Raw genomic sequence first — 7,861 nt, forward strand, 5'->3', positions numbered from 1 at the left:
CTGCTTTCTGTTGGAGAAGGTCCCTCTGACCACAGTAATGGGTCTCTTTGAACAGATGTGAGCAGTGAGCACGGGAGAGTGCACAAGAACTTGAATGACGAGCAGGACAACATTCCCTTGGTGTTGTGTGAAGCTTTGCAGCAGCCGTGCACTGAGAGGCTGCTAGGGATGAGAGTGCGAAGGGTCGAGACAGGGCACCTGTTAGTGAGAGGAGGATGAACAGTTCTTGCCGCTGGGCAGAGGTTGCTGCAGACAGGCTTGCCTTTGGCATGCCTGTGGCCCCGAGGAGCACAGGGGTGGTGAGAAGGGCACAAAGGGGTACATGAGGCAGGAAGTGGGGGAGCAGGAGATTATGGGCACAGGTAAGAAGTGTGAGGAGAAGCTGCAGGAAAAAAGGGAGGAAAAAGCCAAGGGGGCTGAGAGGAAAGAAAGAGCAACAAGATAAAAAGTGACAAAAGGAGGTAAGTCAGAAAAAAGTGAAGAGGCAAAAAGTAATGAAGTGAGAGAAGAGGAAAAGTGGTAAGAAGAGAAGTAAGCAGAAAAGAGCCGAGCTGCATAGATAAAGACAACATTGAGCGAGAGTGGGAGATGAGGGAGAGATTGAAAGAGAGAATGCTGCAAAGTTGAGCAGGATAGCAGAGGTAGAAATAAATCAGTGTCAACAGATGCAAAATAAAGTGGAGGTACGTAGAATTTGAACAGTAGCACAGCAGCAAAAAGAACTTAAAAACTGCAGTGGCAAAAGCATAAATAAACCTTAAGATAGAGAGAGCGTGTGAACAGGTAAAGAGCATGGAAGTAAGCCGCAGGAGGAAAGGGTGGGAAAAGGCCAAGAGACAGGAAGCACAAAGAAAGAGCAGCACAAGTAAATTGTGCTGAAAGGGGAGAAATCAGAATAAGGCAAAGAGGAAAAAAGTAAAGATATTTGAGAAGAGCAAAAGTTGTAAGGCGAGAAGCAAGCAGAAAAGAGCCAAGTGGCATACAGAGAGCCAAAACTCAGCAAGAGTGAGTGTGAGAGAAGAGCTAGAGACCGAAAGAGAGAATACAACACAGACGAGCAAAAGTAGAACAGGCAAGCAGAGGCAGAAGCAAGTCAGTAACAATAGTGGCAAAAGGCAAAATACATTGGAGCTGAGCAGAGATCGAACAGTAACGCAGTGGCAAAAACAATTCAAAATACAGAGGCAAAAGACAAAGCAAACTTAAGAGAGAGAGCTAGATAGAGAGAGAGTGACAGACCAGAAGGAGAGAGATAACTACCTATGAACACACTGGAGCGGGATCTGAAAGGGCCCTTTTCTGGATGGGTGTACAGATGCAGGTAGGTTATGGGGCCTTGGAGAGACCTGCTTAATGGCTGGTCCTTATTGCAGCCATCATTAAGTAGATCCTGTGAGGGGGAGCACAGCTGGAGGTGGGTGGGGATGGGAGGTAAATGGGAGGTGGGATGCAGGAGAGCAGAAGAGTACGGTAAGGAGCATGTTGGTAGGCTATTGGAGAAAAGGCTGGGAAAAGGTGGGGGTAAAGAAGGAGCATCAAGAGCAAAATGTAGCAAAGGAAGGGACGTCAGAAATGGAAGACAGGCAAAAAGTAAAGACATCAGAGACGAGTAAAAGTGGTAAGGCGAGAAGCACGCAGGAAAGGGCTGAGTGGCATACAGAAACTGAAAAAGAGGGCATACAGATGTGACAAACAAAAGTAGAACAGGTAAGCAGCGAAAGAAACAAGTCAGCAACAATATTGGCAACAAGTTAAATAAAGCAGAAAGGAGCAGAAATCAAACAGTAGAACAGTGGCAAAAACAAATTCAGAACAACAGTGGCAAAAGCGAAAACAAACCTTAAGAGTGAAAGAGAGAGAGAGAGAGGGAAAGGTGTGACTGAAAAAAAAAGTCAAAGTACGTTTAGGCACATAAATCAACCTCCGTCTATATTTGTGTGTATTTTTGTTTGAGTGGGAACCTCAGTGTTTGCCTCAGCATATATTGTACAGAGATTTTTGGAGAAGGGCAAAACGGTACAAACTAAATTTGCTATATTTTGCCAAAAATATTCAACAAGGAATTTAAAAAAATACTATTCTTCACTTCTATAAGATGAACATTGGCACTATGTTTGAGGCAAACTGAAATAGATCTGTTTTTCATTACAAGTGCAGCACAGATGGCTCCCAACCAGTTTTATTTTCTAACAAAGCATTTTTAATTATCAGTTTTTATCTTTGTCAAAAAAGAATCTATTTATTCAATGCAAAATCTTTATCATACATTTTTTTTTGTTTCACAGTCTGTTTTGTCCACCTTTTATCGTGTGCAAAAATGTTTTGAAAGACAGACTGTAATACTATGTAAAAAGAATTGGATCAACTTCTGTTTGGTTCATTCGGCAAAGGAAGAAAAAAGTCTACAAAGGAGTGTTTGCTCCAATATTTTCCCAATGAGAAGTTCATACCAACTTGCCCGTCTTCAAATGAGTGACATAAATTGAGTTATGTTTGCAAAAAGATGGCAAAGTCATGATTACTGTCATTAAAACTTTCATGGAAAATTACATTGCGAGTATGACATGGACAGAAATATCTTTTTATTTGGCAAAATAGTAGAAAACACATCTTCCCGTCATCAGGGCCTATTTAAAAGTTAGTTTTACAATGTAGATTTTCTTTTAGAAAAGAACACTGTAATGTTTATAAATACAATAATACCCTACTGTGCATAGGTTCATCTCTCCATATTTAAATTATCTGAAATGACATTTGTTGTTGTATTCTTCTTCAGTTACTCACCTGTTTGGGCTGTCCATCAGGTCCTGTGCAGTCTGAAAAGAGAGAAAGTGTGTTTACTATAGCTTGGACGAGAAGCATGGAAGGGCAGGTGTGTGCAATAACACTGTAGGTTAAGGAAGCATCAGCCAGCTGCACTTAATATGAAATGAAAACTAAAATGACTCGTACAGGTCTGCCACACACTTCCCTCTGACATTTCACACCAAATAAGGTGAGAGAGAAGGGACCAAGAGGTCGGGGGTTTAATCAGAAAACTGAGCATGTGATGCTGCAGGGTGATTCTCATTCTACATGAAATTAAACTGGTACGTGAATTGCTTCATGCACAAAGATATGAAAAGAATAAATGTTCTTTAGTGGGAATTCTCCTGAGGCAAATAAAAACAAATTGTTAAAGTACTTCAACCTCTCTAGTTTCCACTCTTGTGTTTTTTCTCTCTGCGTTCAATTGAGCTGACAGGCCAAGTAACAGAAAGTGCAAAGGAGGATGGTCTGTCTCAATATCCCACATCACAGTTAAGCTATATCAATAATATCAGCAGAAAAAAATGATAGTTTCTAACATCCGACTCATGCTTTAAGGGAAATCTAATCTCCTGTTGAAGAATCACCCGGTTCCGATACTGTGAAATTGGGGCTGATCTATGAAGCTATGAAGCATTGGTCACAATTTACGACTAGTATTTTTGTGACCAGTGTGGTATTTTGCAAACAGATCTATTCGCAGCTATCACAGGGATGGAGGACTGCTGGGATTAGGAGACCATCATGTCTATGATAGCTTTCAAATAAAGCAATCTTTTTTTTTCAATTGCTGACTGTTTTCCTTAAAGAAAAACAAGAGTTTTTACAAAAAAGTTTAAGAATAACTCCTCCATATATAGGGGCAGATTTGCAAGCCCCTTGCGCCTCATTTACTCCACCGTTGCGTCACTTTTGTGAAGCAGCGGCGGCGCAAATCCTGTGCCATGGTGCGGGGTACTTACAACGTGACGCATCTGGGAGATGCGTCACGTTGTAAAGCCCTGCGCCACATGTAGGCGTTCCTGCACAGGGGGGGGGGGGGCGTTCCAGCGCAGGAACGCCTCCTAAAAGTGGCTGAGTGAAATCTACAAGAATTCACTCAGTCACTTTTAGGCCCATGCTGCGTCAAAACCCTGCGCCTGCCTGAAGCAGGCGTAAGGATTGACGCAGAATTAGCAAGATAGGGCCCCCCAGAACATTGCTGGAGCTGCGTCGCGCTTGCGACACAACTCCAGCAATGCGCCACTTTTACGGCACAGATGCATCACGCATCTGTGCCGTTTTTGCCCCATGGTGCGCCGCATTGTAAATGCGGCGCATCCCTGGTGGCGGAGCTGTGGCGCACAATAACTGGCGCATCCCTGCTGATCTGCAGGGATGCGCCAGGTATTGTAAATATGCCCCATAGTTTATTGAGAATTTGATCTATATCAGAAGAACAGCAATTGAAATATTTGAGACGGTTAGGGGTCAAATTCACAAAGGCTTTTTTTTAGGAGATTGGAAGCCACGCTACAGGAGTACTCTTTTCTGTACTCATGTATTACTGTGTGAATCGGCCCCAAAACATCCAATTTGCTAGAAGTAAAAGTGCAAGATGGGCACAGTTCTTTCATGTGTACTAACTGTATGTGAATGTTCCCTAAATTGTCAAATGTATTCCCATTTTAGAAGCTTTAGGACAAATTCATGTAAAAGTACATGAACGAGTGCTGCAGGAGAATTAGATTACACATTCCAAAATCCCTTAGTGAATAGGCCACTTAGTGTTTATAAGAAACCATTTTTTGAGACATGTATTTAATTACAATAGTATGATCAACAGACATAGCAATTGCTCTTGTATTAGACCCAATACAGTTTCCTGCTTATCAATGAAGTGACTAAATATTAGGCCAAGGCGATTTCTTTTCTTCAAGTGTAAGCTTGACACATAATTTTCGCTTGTGGGAGACTGGTTGAAGCAGAAAATGTCTGGTGGAAATGAGAAAGTCGATGCGTACCTCGCCCCTAAGCTCAGCTTTAGCAACACTTATCACGTAACTTTAGAAAATGCATGGAAAATACATTTAGCAGGGAGCTTGTATGACTTTTGTAACAGAGGGCATTCTTTTCATGTACTCGACCACCAAAGCCTAATTCATGTAATACAAGTAATTTTTGCAAAAATTATATTTAAAAAATCTTGTTTTCTCACCCCTATATGTAGGCTTCGAATGTACACTGAAACCCAACCCAAATAAAGTGTGACATTTTTCAGAGACTTCTAAAATTCATCCAAACAATTTTTAGAAAGCTCAAGCTCACAATTGTGGAAAACAGGGAACTTGTGGTTTGTGTGTAGATATAAAGGGCTATTTTTACCATTTTGTATATTTTTTAGTCAAACAATATCTTCACCAAAACCATTTAGATTAATGATTTTGTAAGCAAAAAATGCTTTGATAATCTTTATTCAAAGGGCTTCTCCCCTTCTTCTCCTGAGCCTCCTAACCTACAGGTAAAAATGTAAATAGATAATATTTTGTTTTCCAAAAATGAGCAGCCTACAGAGACACAACATGCTAAAAGGTAGCTTATTCATGCATTACTACACATATGTGTAATTATTACTAACCATTGTTCTAAGTAAGTGTGTGATTGTTCACAGTTTGGATATTACCTTTGCTGTTCACCTTTGATACCTGTAGCCATATTGCACTGTTAAATTTGAAAAAGACTCCTAAGACTGGATAAAGTTCAATAGACGGTCATGTATGGGTCCCAAAATGGAATCCTATTCCCTGCCCTAGTGTATTCTTCACCTTTAACTTTCATTTACACATTTACACAGACATTATTGGCCCACCACAAAGTGAGAAAAAAGCAAACTCGGAGCATTCTTTAAGACTGACCTCTCTTTGACAAATTTATGGAATCCTCCTTCTTCCAATCTTTCCTTACAAAAATGAATAGTTCTCCTAGTGTCACCCTCACCTTACTTCATGGCCATCCATATATGGATACTCTAAAACATCTTGCTAATCCACTAGGCACCCAAAACCTGGGCATCAAGCCCATACTCTGCTTAAGATGGTGGGATTCTTAAAACACCCGCCTAGCTTTAAAGAAAGATCATAGTTCAAATCAGAGTGCCTGTTGTCATAAGGCACTGCATAGCTGCAGTCCAATATATTACTCTATGGGATCTTATATCTTATTGTATGGTACCCAGATTACAGGTAGTGTTAACATTTGTGTCCCCCTGTCAGAAAAAATAGAAAAACTGGAGTTCTAAATCAAACATACGCCAAAATAAATGTTAGCAACTTACATTGACACTCAAAATGGTAGCAGCACAGGTCTTTGTCATAGACTTCTACTGGTTGGTGTCCACTTTTGCAGACTGGAACGACCACGGGTGGGCATGTGATTGTAGTAATGGTTCTGTTGCCACTCATCTCACATTTTGAGTTGGAGCAATTGATGATATGAATGATGGGGGGAGTCTACAATCAGAAAAGTTACATTGCATTTACACACACACACAGAAGCATCATATGTGACATTGGCCCAATATGTGTCCAAAATTATCGTCCATGTTAGGTGATAAGTTGCCATTGTAGATGGCAATGAAACTGTGCAACAGAGTGACTTCACCACTGCGCAGAGGTCAATAATGGAACATTCATGGAAGAAGACATTGCTATTGTTCCTCCATTTCTTAGGACGAGGTTCAAAATTTCTGGTCAAACTCAAAATGATGAGTCTTTCACCCTCTATTTTAAAAATCATTTAGAGGCCAATTTATTGATACATTACCATACATTAAAAGTCATTTTAAGGTTTAAAGTATGTTTTATTTTTTCTCACAATATAATAAACGGTGCCTGTCACCTTTCATCTCTCCTCTAGATTTGGGGGGGGCGGGGGGGGGGCAGACATATTTTTTCCCAATAGACAATTATCCAGTGGGTGCTAATATGCAATATTTCATTATATGCAATGATAGGTTTAACACTTCAGTTGTGTGTGATGCTGCAGACATCAAGTTCGTTTCTTCAAAATGTGCTTTGGAGAATGTATAAATTCTTAAATACAGAGCAGGAACTACATCGTTTTACTGTATTCTACCCCTTTTTAAGTTTCACCTGCACATCGCTTGCGCTGTGATTGCGAAATAGATTGTCTTCAATATAACTCTTAAAAGGGGTTTACATCCTGCCCTTACCTTTCATTGATTCATTGATTCGTGTGCTTGCCCACCGTTTCTGTTTGTTAAAACATGCTATTTCCTGTTGCTTTTTGTGAGCATTTCTTATCAGTGGAGCTTGACTCAAGTAGTCAATCCTGTTACCTTTTTATCCACTTTTGTCGACCAAGCGTGTTTGTCGGCTGCATGTGTTTTTTCTTGTCCTCCGCCCTTTACCTTATCTCCTTGCAGGTGCGCAACACCCATTGGACTCAAAGGGCTTCATGACAGAGCTTCCCGGGCGCACACACAGCCGCAACCAAGCACTTCACAGGTCTTTAAAAGACCATTTGCATGTTAATGAGGCCTCGCTGTTGTTTCACCACTTTTAAGAGCCCCTGCAGCTCCACTCTGCCTATTGCTTAAAGATTCAGCCCCCCCCCAAAACATTTCTTAGCCCCCCCCGAAATTTGGCTCTAGTTGCACCTCTGTCTCCCTATGTCTGCATGCATTTACTATGATGTTGATGATGTTGTTGGCATCCTAAATTTAATAAAGGGCTACAAAATGGTTGCTAATGCTGTCGGCTGCATTTGATTTGATTTATGTCCTCTGCCCTTTACTTAATCGTCCCATGTCAGCCTCCCACACTACAATCTTTTTAACAAGCCCTCTTCCCACTGTCCTTTCTTTTTAACCTACCTCGCTGGCTCTCTTTGCCCACCCCGCAGCCCTCCTCTCACTGCACAATCTTTGTTGCCCATCCTCCCCCTCTTGTTTCCTGACACCCCCAGCACCCCCAACTCCTGCACTGTTTTAAGGTGCTAGACATACAAATAAATCTCTATGGCACGGTTAGTACCAGCCGCGCCATAGCGCTTT

This window comes from Triturus cristatus, chromosome 3_1 (assembly GCF_964204655.1).
Source record: "Triturus cristatus chromosome 3_1, aTriCri1.1, whole genome shotgun sequence".
NCBI classification, from domain to species: domain Eukaryota; kingdom Metazoa; phylum Chordata; class Amphibia; order Caudata; family Salamandridae; genus Triturus; species Triturus cristatus.